This window comes from Lutra lutra, chromosome 8 (genome assembly GCF_902655055.1).
Source record: "Lutra lutra chromosome 8, mLutLut1.2, whole genome shotgun sequence".
Taxonomy (NCBI): Eukaryota; Metazoa; Chordata; class Mammalia; order Carnivora; family Mustelidae; genus Lutra; species Lutra lutra.
In genome coordinates this window covers 137043368-137057320 of record NC_062285.1, presented here as the reverse complement: position 1 = coordinate 137057320, position 13953 = coordinate 137043368, and the positions used below count along the sequence as shown (strand labels likewise).

Sequence of the window (13953 nt, the reverse complement as noted above, 5' to 3'; positions counted from 1 at the left end):
CTTCAAAATAAAATTATATTAAAAAAAGAAAAAAATCACACAATCATATCAACAGATACAGGAAAAATATTTGACGAAATTCAACATCTATTCATGTTAAAGACTCTCAGAAAAACAGGAACAGAGGAGAACTTCCTGAACTTGATAAAACCCATATTGATAAAAAGCATCTACAAAAAACCTACAACAAACATTATATTTAATCACTCTTATTCAGTATAATACTGGAAATTGTGCCAGTGCAGCAAGGTGAAAAAAAAAAAAAAAGAAGTAAAAGGCATACAGACTGGAAACAAGGAAATAAGACCATCCCATTTTTAGATGAGATATAGTTTATCTAGAAAATCTTGGGGTGTCTTGGTGGCTCAGTTGTTAAGCATCTGCCTTCTGCTCAGGTCATGAGCCCAGGGTCCTAGAATTGAATCCCACATTGGGCTCCCTGCTCACCAGGAAGCCTGCTTCTCCCTCTCCCACTTCCCTGCTTGTGTTCCCTCTCTTGCTGTCTCTTGCTGTCAAATAAATAAATAAAACCTTAAAAAAAAAAAAAAAAAGAAAAGAAAATCTCAAAGAATCTTAAAATAAAAAAACAAAAAATAAGCACTTAGAACTACTCCATAGGATCAGCAAGGTCACAGGATACAAGATAAACATATAAAGAGTAATTACTTTATATCTACTAACTATGAACATGTGGCCATAGAAATTTTAAATAATATGCTATCATAATCATCAAGAAAATTAAATAATTAGGTATAAATTTAACAAAGCCTGTTAAGGACTTGTATGCTTAAAATGACACAATACTGATGAGAAAAAATTTTTAAAGTTTTTTTTTTCTAAGTTTTTAAATAAATGGAGAGACCTACCATGTTCATGGATTGGAAAATTCAACATAATCAAGATGTCAATTTTAATCAAATTGATATACAGTTTAACACAATTCCTATAAAAATCCTAGCAAGTTTTTTGCACTTACAGACAAAATTATTCTAAAATTTATATGGAAAGGTAAAAGAACTAGAATAGCTAAAACAATTTTGAAAAAGAAAAATGAAGTGAGAGGAGTCACTTTTCCTGCTTTCAAGACTTATACAGGTACAGTAATCAAGACTGTATGGTAGTGGTGGAGGAATAGACATATAGAGTAATGGACTGAACAGAGAACCTGGGAAAAGACCCACCCAAATATGCGCAATTAAACTTTGATTAAAGTGCAAAAGCAATTCAATGGAGGAAAGAGCACTTTCAGTAAATAGTGCTGGAGCAAATGGACATTTATAAACAAAAATAAAACATTTGGGGCGCCTGGGTGGCTCAGTGGGTTAAGCCGCTGCCTTCGGCTCAGGTCATGATCCCAGGTCCTGGGTTCGAGCCCCACATCGGGCTTTCTGCTCAGCAGGGAGCCTGCTTCCTCCTCTCTCTCTGCCTGCCTCTCTGCCTACTTGTGATTTCTCTCTGTCAAATAAAGAAATAAATAAAATCTTAAAAAAAAAAAAAGAAATAAAACATTTGACCTATTCTCACACCTTATACAAAAATTAACTCAACATGTATCATGAACTTAAATGTAAAAGATAAAACCATACAACTTTTAGGGACACCAGGGCTTAGTCAGTTGAGTGTCTGACTTCTGGTTTTGGCTCAGGTCATGATCTCATGGGTCTTGAGACTGAGCCCTGGGTCGGGCTCCGAGCTCAGTGCAGAGTCTGCTTGAAGATTTTCTCCCTCTGTATGTGCTCTCTCTTAAATTAATCAATCAATCAATCAATCAAAAACAAAACAAAACAAAACAAAAACAACAATGCATACAACTTCTAGAATAAAACATAGGAGAAAATGTGTAGGATTTGGAGCCAGAGTTCTTAGATTTGACACCAAAACATGATCCATAAAAGAAAGAATTGATAAATTGGACTTTATCAGAATTAAAAACTTTCGATCTGTAAAAGACTCTGTTAAGAGGATGAAAATACAGGCTGCAGAGTGGGAAAAAATATCTGCAAACTCTTAAAACTCAACAATTAAGAACAAAACAATCCAATTAGAAAATAGTCAAATGACACAAAGAGGTATTTCATCAAGAAGGATGTACAGGGGCACCTGAGTGGCTCAGTGGGTTAAGCCTCTGCCTTCGGCTCAGGTCATGATCTCAGGTCCTGGGATGGAGCCCCGCATCGGGCTCTCTGCTCAGCGGGGAGCCTGCTTCCTCCTCTCTCTCTGCCTGCCTCTCTGCCTGCTTGTAATCTCTCTCTGTCAAATAAATAAAATCTTAAAAAAAAAAAAAGAAGGATGTACAGACAGCAAATACATACACGGACAGATATTCAGCATCACTAACCATTAGATATATGCATATTAAATTCACAGTGAGTCAAGGCACCTGGCTGGCTCAGTCAGTGGAGCATGTGACTCTTGGTCTTGGGGTTGTGAATTCAAGCCCCATGTTGGGTGTAGAGATTACTTAAAAAAAAATCTTGGGGCACCTGGGTGGCTCAGTGGGTTAAGCCTCTGCCTTCAGCTCAGGTCATGATCCCAGGGTCCTGGGATCGAGCCCTGCATTGGGTTGTCTGCTCGGCAGGGAGCCTGCTTCCCCTACTCTCTCTGCCTGCCTCTCTGCCTACTTGTGATCTCTCTCTCTCTCTGTCAAATAAATAAATAAAATCTTAAAAAATAAAATAAAATCTTTTAAAAAAAGTTATCACTATACACCTATCAGAATGGCTAAATTAAAAACTGTGACAACATCAAATGTTGGCAAGAATGCAGAGACACTGGACCAGCCATACATGGCAGGTGGGAATGCAAAGTGGCATAGCCACCCTGGAAAACAGTTCGGCGGTATCTTTAAAAGATACACATGCAACTACCATACAACCCGGTGATTGCATTCCCTGGCACTTATCCAAGAGAAGTGAAGACTGCTGTTCACATAAAATCCTTGCACAGGTCTTAGCAGCTTTATTTATATTAGGCCAAAACTGGAAACATGCAGATGTCCTCTAATGGAGGAATGCTTAAACTATGGTATATCTATACCATTCAGTCATAAAAAGGAATAGACTGGGGTGCCTGGGTGGCTCAGTGGGTTAAAGCCTCTGCCTTCAGCTTCAGTCATAATCCCAGGGTCCTGGGATCAAGCCCCACATCAGGCTCTCTGCTGCTCAGCAGGGAGCCTGCTTCCTCCTCTTTCTCTGCCTGCCTCTCTGCCTACTTGGTGATCTCTGTCGAATAAATAAATAAAATCTTAAAAAAAAAATAAAAAAGGAATAGACTGTCAATATATCCAAGTGGCTGAATTTCCATATAATTATGCTGTTGAAAAAAACCAATCCCACAAAGGTTACATATCGTATGATTCTATTTATTTAATATTCTCGAAATGACAAATTTATAGAAATGGAGAACAGATTAGTGCTTGCCAGGAGTTGAGGAAGTGGAGGTGGGAGGGAAGTGGGTGTAGATGTTAAAAGGCAACACAAGGGATCCTTGTGGTGATGGAAATGTTGGGTATCCAGACCATATCAATGTTAATATCCTGGTTGTGATACTGTACTATAGTTTTGCAGGATGTTAGCATTAGAGAAAACGGAGTAAAGGGTACACTGGATCTCTTTGTGTTATTTCTTACAACTGCAAATGGAATTTACAATTATTTCAAAATAGTAAGATTGATTAAAAGAAAATGCCAGCATGACCTTAAACTACAGACAGCACTGAATAAGGAAGGTATTATCTCTGCCTTCAAGGAGATCACGGTCTATCTAATAATGAGCTAGGCACATAGCTGCATTTCTCAAGACATACATGGTGTTCACAGTTTTGGACTTCCCAGCATCTCTTAGCCTTGTTTTGATAGAACTGTGGCCTTGTGTTCCCCTTTCTCCTCCTTTTCCACCGATTCCGTGTGACTAGGACCAGTTGTATAATTTGTACTACCCTGTGCAAAATGAAAACGAAAAGGTCCTTGCTAAAAGACAGTAACAGCAGAGCTTTAACCCACATGCAGGGAGGGGCCGTTCTGAGGTCAGAGTCCTGTGTTGCTGCACAGGTCACACTGTGATAATGCCAGCCCTACTTGTGCTTCTGGTAGGGTGGCCAATCAGCATCTCATCTCTCTTGGAGATGGTCCTAAATTACCCAGGAGTGGTCATTCATAATGTCTCATTGCCCTGTTACTTCTATGAGAACCCTCCCAGGGAAGTCCTACTTAATGAAGTGGGGGTGGGGTGGGGGAGGAAGAGCTCTCTTTCCCCCCTAAGATGAGTTATTTTTTGAAAAGTATTTATTGAGGGCACCTTGGTGGCTCAGTTGGTTGGGCCACTGCCTTTAGCTCAGGTTATGATCCTGGAGTGCCAGGATCGAGTCCCGCATTGGGCTCCCAGGTTATGGGGAGTCTGCTTCTTCCTCTGACCTTCTCCCCTCTCATACTCTCTCTCTCCCAAATAAATAAATAAAATCTTAGAAAAAAAAAAGAAAATAAAAGTATTTATTGAGTACCCACCGTGTGCCAGGCTCTGTGCTACATGCTGGAGATACAATGGTAAGCAAGATGTGTATAAGCAAGTCTTAGCCCTCATGTAGCTTATATTCTACAAGTAGAGACAGATGTCAGCAATTAATTTCAAGCTGGGTTAAAAGCAAAATAAAAGAATAAGTAAAGATGTTGTGAACAAAAATAATCAGGGTGGCCAGATATATACGATTCCTATTCTGTGGACAAAGAAAGTGAAAATAAGAAAAGGTTAAGTAAATTGATTTAAGATCAGAGAGCTGGTAAATGACCAACAACAGATTCTAGCCCAGGTCTGTCTGACACCACCTACACTAAGCCAATCTGGATAATTGAGAATTGAAGTACTTATTTGCACAAGGATGGGTGGCCACATCATGCAGTAGAGTTGTTAAGGGCTTAGTTCTGAAGCCTAGCTACATTCAAATCCTGACCTGGACAAGTTACTTTAACTTCTGTCCATCTTGGTTTTGTCATTTATAAAATGAAGAGTGTTAAGAATTACTGCTGCAGAGATTAAAGGAAATAACGCCCACAGACTGCTCAGCCCGGTACATCACACCCAGTAAGTGCTCAGTGAGTGCTGGGTTTATGAATCATGGTCTCACATCCTCTGGGAGCCCATTTTCCACATCTGTAAAATGAAGGTAACGACGTACTTCACGGGGTCATCATAAGCATAATGAGGATTAATGTGAGCGGGAGTGCTATCTAAATTTAGCCGGTTGATTATGAAACTCATGGAGTATCTTCTCTGACCAGTGGTCCTCACTCCCTTCTCAAATACAGTTCGCCTGGTCCTCCCTTGTGCTGCCTCTGTAACTCTATTACAATGTTATACTGACTTATAATGTTTTCCATGCAGGGTCTTGTAGACGAAGGATTCTTTGAGGGAAGGGACTGTGTGTTCCCTCCTCACCTCAGTGAAGTTGAATGAGTGACAATGAGTATAAGCCCAGTTCCTGGGTGTTTGCCCTGTAGGGCTCTGGGCAGGAGCACACCTCACATGGCAGTCCATGTGTCTGCCCAGTCAGCCCTGAGCTGCCCTCACGGATTTCACTCCCAGAAAGGTTTCAATTGCAGGCAGGCTTCTTTCTGTCGACTAGCAGTATACATCTGGACTCCTCTTCTTAACCAGTTTGTAGAGAATACAAAACCATGTGTTATTAAAAAAAAAAAAAAAAAAAGCATAGAGATCTATGTTTTTTTTGTTTTTTTTTTTTAAAGATTTTATTTATTTATTTGTCAGAGAGAGAGAGGAAGCACAGGCAGACAGAATGGCAGGCAGAGGCAGAGGGAGAAGCAGGCTCCCTGATGAGCAAGGAGCCCGATGTGGGACTCGATCCCAGGACGCTGGGATCATGACCTGAGCCGAAGGCAGCTGCTTAACCAACTGAGCCACCCAGGCGTCCCTATGTTTTTTTTTTTTTTAATATTTTATTTATTTATTTGACAAAGAGAGAGCACAAGTAGACAGAGCAGCAGGCAGAGGGAGAAGGAAAAGCAGGCTCTCCACTGAGTAGTGAGCCCGACGTGAGGCTCAATCCCAGGACCCTGGTATCATGACCTGAACTGAAGGCAGAAGCTCAACCCACTGAGCCACTCAGGTGCCCCTAGAGTTCTATGTTGACTTTTCCTATGCTGTTCTCTTTTGCACTGAGATGTTTATTTATTTAGGATAATTTTGGTATAAATTATTGCATTTGGTAGTTGTGTTGTGCTTGCATGTGTTGCTGTGGGATTCTCGAGGCTAGGATCTACTGCAGAGAGAAATGGACACTTCTCATTGTCTGGCAAAAAAAAAAGGGAGGACTTCAGACCCTCAGTCAACTGCATGTTCCCACACTCCCTTAGGAGCTGTCTCTTGGATAGGGATCTGGGATTGCCGATGTCGGCTCTTGACTTTAGCTCTGTCCTCACCTTTTGCCTAATTCACACTGGTCAAGGGCTACACTTGGGTAGTCATCTTTGGGGGCATACCAAGAACATCTGGATGGTCTCCTCTTAAGTCCAGAATCAACATCTTAAAATTAAGAGTGATCGTGTCATTCAAAGAGTTTGGGGACAGTTTTTATAAGTAATGTATTGGAATGTCTGGGAGTAGCTGTCTGGGAATGCAGCTAGACTTTTTATATTAATTCCTGTAAAAATAATTCCCCTCTTTGATATAATGTGGAGTTTCCCTGGAGTATAATCTTGATATAAAATGATATCATCCCATAAAAAATTCCAGAGTAAAAAAATAAGTGAATTGGGAATTGCTTTCTCTTTAGGATTACACATGTCCCTAATCTTCTTTACATGTATTTTTTTTTAAGTGAATACTTTTTTTTCTCAAATGGATTTTTTTTAAAAAATTTTATTTATTTGTCAGAGAGAGAGTGAGCACAGGCAGAGGGAGAAGTAGGCTCCCTGCCGAGCGAGGAACCAGATGTGGGACTCGATCCCGGGACACCGGGATCATGACCTGAGCCGAAGGCAGCCGCTTAACCAACTGAGCCACCCAGGCATCCCTCTTTACATGTATTTTTATACATAAGTAATTGAAGTCACTCAGAAGATGCCTTTTTGGCTGTGTATTATCAGAGAATGTTAGGTTGTCCACATATGATTTAGGTGCATATGGTCAAACTGGTTGCCGAGGACCTGAATCAGATCTAAGATGAATTCTAAATGGTCCCAGAACAAAAGTGGGGAAAGAGACATAAGGAGATCAATCAAGAGCTTATTTTGTGAGTTCAAGTCCAAGACTGTGACTTAGGAAGGCCCTGAACTCACCTCCTCTAGGAATACATGAAATCTACACCTATTTATAGAGCAATTCCTCCTGAAGAAGAACTGAGGGCTGACTGAACAGCTTCTGCCCAGCAAAATATAGAAAGATCACACTGAGAAGGGCAAGAGAGATGGACACACAGTGACAAAGGGAACCCCCACCCCCAGCACTGAGAACCGCAGTGGGGAGGGCTCGTACAGAGGGACTAGGAGCAGATGCATCTGCCTGGGGTGGGCTGGGGCACAGGAGAAAAAGCCACGGTTTAAAAGAGAAACTAGGATTCAGCCCTAGCACTGTGCCAGGTCCTGGGGAGCTGCTGGAACTCCCTGGTGTGTGTGGGGGATAGGGTAAGGGGAGCTGGGGAGGGCCATGGTTTACACTCTCCCTCCATCTTGAGATAGGAGCTGGGCTCTGGTTACCACAGCTGGCCTGTGCCCTTAGTGAGCCCAGGACACCCAGAGGCACAGAAAAAAAGAGTCATGGTTTTAAAACAGCAACTAGAGGGCTGTCTGGCTGGCATAGTCAGTAGAGCACGGGGTTGCAAGTTCAAGCCCCTTGTTGAACATGGTGCCTACTTAAAAAAAAAATTATATATATATATATATATGTATACATATATATATATATGAAGAAACAAACAAACAAACAAACAAAAAACCCAGCAACTAGAATAGAAAAGATCCAGCCCAAGAACCCTACCAACTGGTGGGGGAGCTGCTGGAAGTCTCTCTGGGTCAGAGGGGCTAGCAGGTACTATGGTTTACATTCTTCTCCACCTTGACAGTGTGAATGGGAGCAGGGTCTCCCACACCATCCCCAGGCATCCAACCAAGGTAGCCCCAGTGTAGGGCACACTGGGACACCCCTGGTCAGTGCTCATTGTAGCTCCAATCATCTTGCCAAGGTGACAAAGGTGCACAGCACCCTGGAACACTGCAAACCTGCACCACTTCAGCTCCAGAGGACTCGCCTGGGCACTGCTGGGGCACAGTGCCCCAGGACACCCTGGCCCATGCCTGCCTCTACCCCAGCCTCCCTGCTAGGGTGCTCTTGCATGGAGTGTCCTGGGACACTCCAGCTTGCACCCACTTCAGCTGCAGCTGTCCTGCCAGTGTGTCCACAGTGCAGAGAGCCCCAGAACTGCACCAGCCTGTGCCCACTTTAGCTGCAGCTGTCCTGCCAAGTATACCACCTGAGCCAAGAGCCCTGGGACTACCCGGGCCCACACCTATTTCAGCTCTGGTCATCCCACCAGGGAAGCTCAGCACGGAGTGCCCTGGGACCTCCCACCCACACCAGCCACAGCTCTAGGCAGCCAGCCAAAGTCTCCAGGCTCTTAAAGTCTACACAGAGGATGGCCATACACAAGATCATTCCATTAAGTTTAGGAGACATAGGTGCTCCACCTGACTCATAAAAACAAACACAGAAAGTCAAGCAAAATGAGGAGACAGAGGAATACGCTCCAAAGGAAAGAACAGGACAAAACTTCAGAAAAAGAACTAAATGAAATGGAGATAAACAATCAACCTGATAAAGAGTTCAAAGTAAAGGTTATAAAGATGCTCAGGAGACTGGAGAGAAGAGTGTTAGAGCTTAGTGAGAACTTAATGAAGAGATAGAAAACACAAAAAGGAATGATTCAGAGCCGAAGAACACTAACTGTAATGAAAAAAAAAAAAAAAAAAAAAAACACGCCAGAGGGAATTAGCAGATCAGAAGATGCAGAACAGATCAGCAACTTGGAAGACAGGATGATGGAAAGGACCCAAGCTGAAGAACAAAAAGAATAAAGAATGAAAAAAGATGAGAATAGGTTAAGGGATGTCTTGGGCAGCATAGGGTCCCAGAAGGAGAAGGGAGAAAGAAAGGGGCAGAAAACTTAGTTGAAGAAATGACCTGGGGTAGGAAACAGACATTCAGCTTCAGGATGCACAGGGAGTTCCAAACAAAATGAACCCAAGGAGGTCTACATCACGACACATAATTATAATGCCAAAGATGAAAGATAAAAATGCTGATTCCTCACCTAGAACTATGAAATTAAAAGTTCTGAGAGTAAGCATGAAAATCTGCATTAAATAACATACCCTCCATGTGACCTTATGCTTCCTAAAGTTTTAAAGAGCTACTTGATATTAGAATTATAGATGTGCATCACCCCTAAAAATTTCTTCATGACCTTTAGATTCCCTCCCTCTCATCCCTCTTCACCCTCGACTTGGTTCCAGGTGACCACTAAAATCTGCTTTGGTCATTGTGGGTGAGCTTGCATTTTCCAGGATTTATCTAAATAGAACCATACAGTATGTATGTACTCTTGCTATGGTCTGACTTCTTTCAGGTGACATAATTATCTTTTTTAAAAAATTATACATAGGGGCACCTAGGTGGCTCAGTTGGTTAAGCCTCTGCCTTTGGCCCCGGGTCATGATCTCAGGGTCCTGGGATCGAGCCCCACATCCAGCTCTCTGCTCAGCAGGGAGCCTGCTTCCCCCTTTCTCTCTGCCTGCTGCTGCTCTGCCTACTTGTGATCTCTCTCTCTCTGTCAAATAAATAAATAAAATCTTTAAAAAATTTAAACGTATATTTTATTTTTATTTTTTTCAAGATTTTATTTATTTATTTGACAGAGATCACAAGTAGGCGGAGAAGCAGGCAGAGAGGGAGGAGGAAGCAGGCTCCCTGCTGAGCAGAGAGCCCGAAGTAGGGCTGGATCCCAGGACCCTGAGATCATGACCTGAGCTGAAGGCAGAGGCTTTAACCACTGAGCCACCCAGGCACCCCTATACATATATTTTAAAGATTTTAGTTTTTTATCTGAGAGAGGGAGAGAGCATGGGTTGGGGGAGAGTGGCAAAGGGTGAGGGAGAAGCAGACTCCCCACTGAGCAGGGAGCCCACTGTGAGGCTCTATTCCAGGACCTTGGGATCTTGACCTGAGCAGAAGGCAGACATTTAACCCACTGAGCCACCCAGGTGCTCAGGCAGCATAATTATCTTGAGATTTCCCCATGCTGTAGTGCTGGTCAATAGTTGTTTCACTTTTACCACCGAGTTATATGGCCATATGTTTACATGTTAGTCCATTCACCTGTCCATTCACATTGTTATTGACTGTTTCCAATTTTGGGCTATTACAAATAAAGCTGCTATGAATATTCCCCGAAGAAAAAAAAAGCCTCGTTTTTTTTCAGTATGACCTTTTGCCAAGCTGACCTTTATAAGGTGTGTTGCATCAGTTAGCAACTTGATGTAAAATGATAAAATAGCAGAAAAGCTGTCAATTACTACAAGTTAAATTTTAGTTAGAATGCTATTGAACTTTGTTATCTTTTTTTTTTTAAAGATTTTATTTATTTATTTGACAGAGATCACAAGTAGGCAGAGAGAGAGAGGAGGAAGCAGGGTCCCTGCTGAGCAGAGAGCCCGATGTGGGGCTCGATCCCAGGACCCTGAGATCATGACCTGAGCCGAAGGCAGAGGCTTTAACCCACTGAGCCACCCAGGCGCCCTGAACTTTGTTATCTTCTGTATCAGGAGATCTTCCGATTTATACTCTGGTTAAAAAAAAAGGGAAAAAAAAAAAAAAGAAAAGACGTGGATTTTATTGGGAGAGGGTTTATACACTGTAACTTTATTATTTGTGCACTCATAAAATGACAAAATCCGTTGGCCTTCTGATATGTTCCTCGCCCTTTCCCTGCTGTTTCAAGTCTTGGGTTGGGGGCAAGGCTCACCTAGAAGTCATTATCAGCTGGTTTCTGGTTCAGCCAGTGGGACGCACAGGTGGGAAGTGAGGGGTAGGAGGGGGAAGGGTAGAAGGGAGAGGAGGGGTGAGGAGGGGAGGAGAGAGGGAGGAGAAGGGAGGGGAAGAACGGAGAGAAGGGGTGGGGCAGGGGGAAGGGAGGGGTAGAGAGGAGAGGAGGGGTGGGGCAGAGGGAAGGGAGGGGTTCAAGGGAGAGAAGGGGAGGGGCGGGGGAAGGGAGGGGTTCAAGGGAGAGAAGGGGAGGGGCGGGGGAAGGGAGGGGTAGAAGGAAGAGGAGGGGAGGAGGAGTGGAGGCAGGAGGGGGAGGGGAGGGGATGGGAGGAGGGTGTGGGGAGGTGGGGAGGAAGGGATGGGAGAGGAGGGAGGGGAGGATGGCCTAGAGGGAGTCCGGGTGCTTCCTTCCTCTCCCCTTCGCACCCCGCGCCGTCCGTGCGGTCGCCTCCCGCCAGCGGGCAGGCCTTGGCCGGCGCCGCTTCCGAGCTGACCGGAGCTCCGCGGGGTGAGAGGCGCGGGCCGAGGCTCCGCCGCCGTTGCGGGTCTTTCGGGTTTCGGGCCCCGGATCCCGCTCTCCTGCGCTTCCAGCCCCGGTGCGGCCAGTTCCTCGCCTCCTTGTGCGTCTTCCGTGTGGACTGCGGGGCGACTTCCGTCTTCCTGACGGGCTCCCGCTGGCCCTCGCTGCCCCTCGGACTTCAGGGGCTCCGTGTGACCGCGGCTGTCGGCTCCCGGACGGTCTCAGAGCCGGAGCTGCTAGCGCGGGGCCGCATCCTCGGACGGACTGCCGACGTGCGGCGACAGAGGGTGACACACTAGCTCAGTCCTGGGAGGTCGCGTGAGCTGGAGAGAGGCGTCGGTCTGCGGCCTGAGGCGGGCGAGGCGCCGTCGGTGCAGAGGAGGCGGGAGCGCGGGGGCGCGCGGGCGTCATGGAGGAGGCGGAGGGCGAGGGGAGCGCGCGAGCGGGAGCGCGCGCGACGAGGGGCTGTTTTCCTGGAAAATGGAGGGGCGCCCAGGGCGCTCATTGTGAGGAGGGGAAGGTCCTGAAACGGTGAACAGAGTGGAAGTGGTTTGGGTTGCGCTGTGGAAGTCAGCCGGCCGCCCAGAAAAGCATCGGATCCTGGAGCCGGGTCCCCGGCCGCCCTCACCGGCTGTGCGGCCCAAGGCAGGGGGCTGCCGCTGTGAGGGGCTCGGACGGAGTCACCCACAGCCCGTTCACCGCCGGAGCTCGGAGTCCGTGAGAGCGCGGCCGCCCGGGGCTGCTGGCTCCGCGCGGCGCGGCGGCGAGAGACGCTCTGAGGCCGGCCCTTCCGATGTGCCGCGCTGGCCGGCCGGTTCCCCGTACCCGTCTCTTCTCCGCCCCAAATGGCCCTTTCAGCCACTTGTTATGACACTGTTTCCTGGTAACTCTCACCCGGGTATATCTTTTTAAAAAACGGGTAACTCAGGGCGCCTGGGTGGCTCAGTTGGTTAAGCCACTGTCTTCCGCCGAGGTCATGATCCCCGAGTCCTGGGATCGAGTCCCGGCGTCGGGCTCCGGGCTCTGCGGGGAGTCTGCGTCTCCCTCTGACCTTCCCCCCCTCTCATGCTTTCTCTTTCTCTCTCTCAAATGAATAAATAAAATCTTAGAAAAAAAAAAAAGATTTAAAAAATAGGTACCTCAAAGTACACGTGACACCTCAGACTAGTCTGATTATGGCACAGACCGGGAGATTACAAACTTCTGTTATCGGGTGATGCCGACTTAGCATTTTATTAATTCTTATTTTAATTACTTACATACTGGTGCTTTCAGCGGCACATATACTAAAATTGGAATGGTACAGAGAAGATTGGCATGGGCCCTACGCAAGGATGACACGCAAATTCAGGAAGCATTTAATTACTTAAATACTCAGTCTGCCTTTAGTTCTTGTCTTTCCCTTGCTCATATGCTAATATAATTCTTTTTCTAGTAAAAGAAAAATTTTTATGTGCAGCTAAATGTACAATTTACCATTTTAAACATCTTTAAAATGTACAGTTCAGTGACTTTACGTGTATTTCATCTTCAGAACTTTGTCATCTTCCCTTACCAGACTGTCCCCATTAGACAGTAACTCCCCACTCCTCCCCTCCCTCAAGACCCTGGCAACCATGATTCTACTTGCTGTGTCTATGAATTTGACTACTCTAGGTACTGCATTTAAGTGGAATTAGTATGTACCTTTTTTTTTTTTTAAGATTTTATGTTTTTAACGTAATTTCTACACTCAGCGTGGGGCTCGAACTCATAACCCTGAGATCAAGAGTCTCATGCTTCACAGACTGAGCCAGCCAGATGCCCCAATATTGGCCTTTTTAATCTGGCTTGTTTCACATAGCACAGTGTTTTAAAGGTTCATCCATGCTGTAGCACGTATGTTACATTTTTTAAAAGTCGAATAGCATTTCGTTATACGTATATATCACATTTGGTTTATCCATTCGTCCACTGATGGACATTTCGGTCGTTGCCATCATTTGGCTATTGTGAATAATGCTGCTATGAATGTGGGTATACAAATATTCTTTCAGTCCCTGCTTTCAGTTCTTTTGAGTCCTTACTCAGAAGTGGAATTGCTGGATCAAATGGTACCTCTGTTTAATTTTTGGAGGAACCACCATATTCTTCTATTTTTGTCAAGAGCATACTTTTTCAGGCTTCTGCAGGTGGACTGTATGCCCGTTGTATTTCATGCAGTGTCAAGTACAATTTACTCTGCATCGTGATCCCTATTGTAAAGTAGAATTGTTCACTCATAATGTAAAGTCCACTGCCCAGAGTATAATTAGCGCAGGGGTTGGCTATAGTTTATTAGAGATTTTTTATTTTTATTTATTTTAATTAAACTTACATCCATCGTGGGGCTCATACTCACGATTCCGA

At 44.8% G+C, this 13953-nt stretch overlaps 1 non-coding gene across 1 annotated transcript; it reads left to right on the top strand.

Moving 5' to 3' along the window:
- The first annotated feature begins 12830 nt into the window (after positions 1-12830).
- LOC125108073 (U6 spliceosomal RNA) lies at positions 12831-12934 on the top strand. Its single transcript, XR_007129762.1, has one exon. It is a non-coding gene; the product is annotated as a U6 spliceosomal RNA (small nuclear RNA).
- Positions 12935-13953: the final 1019 nt, after the last annotated feature.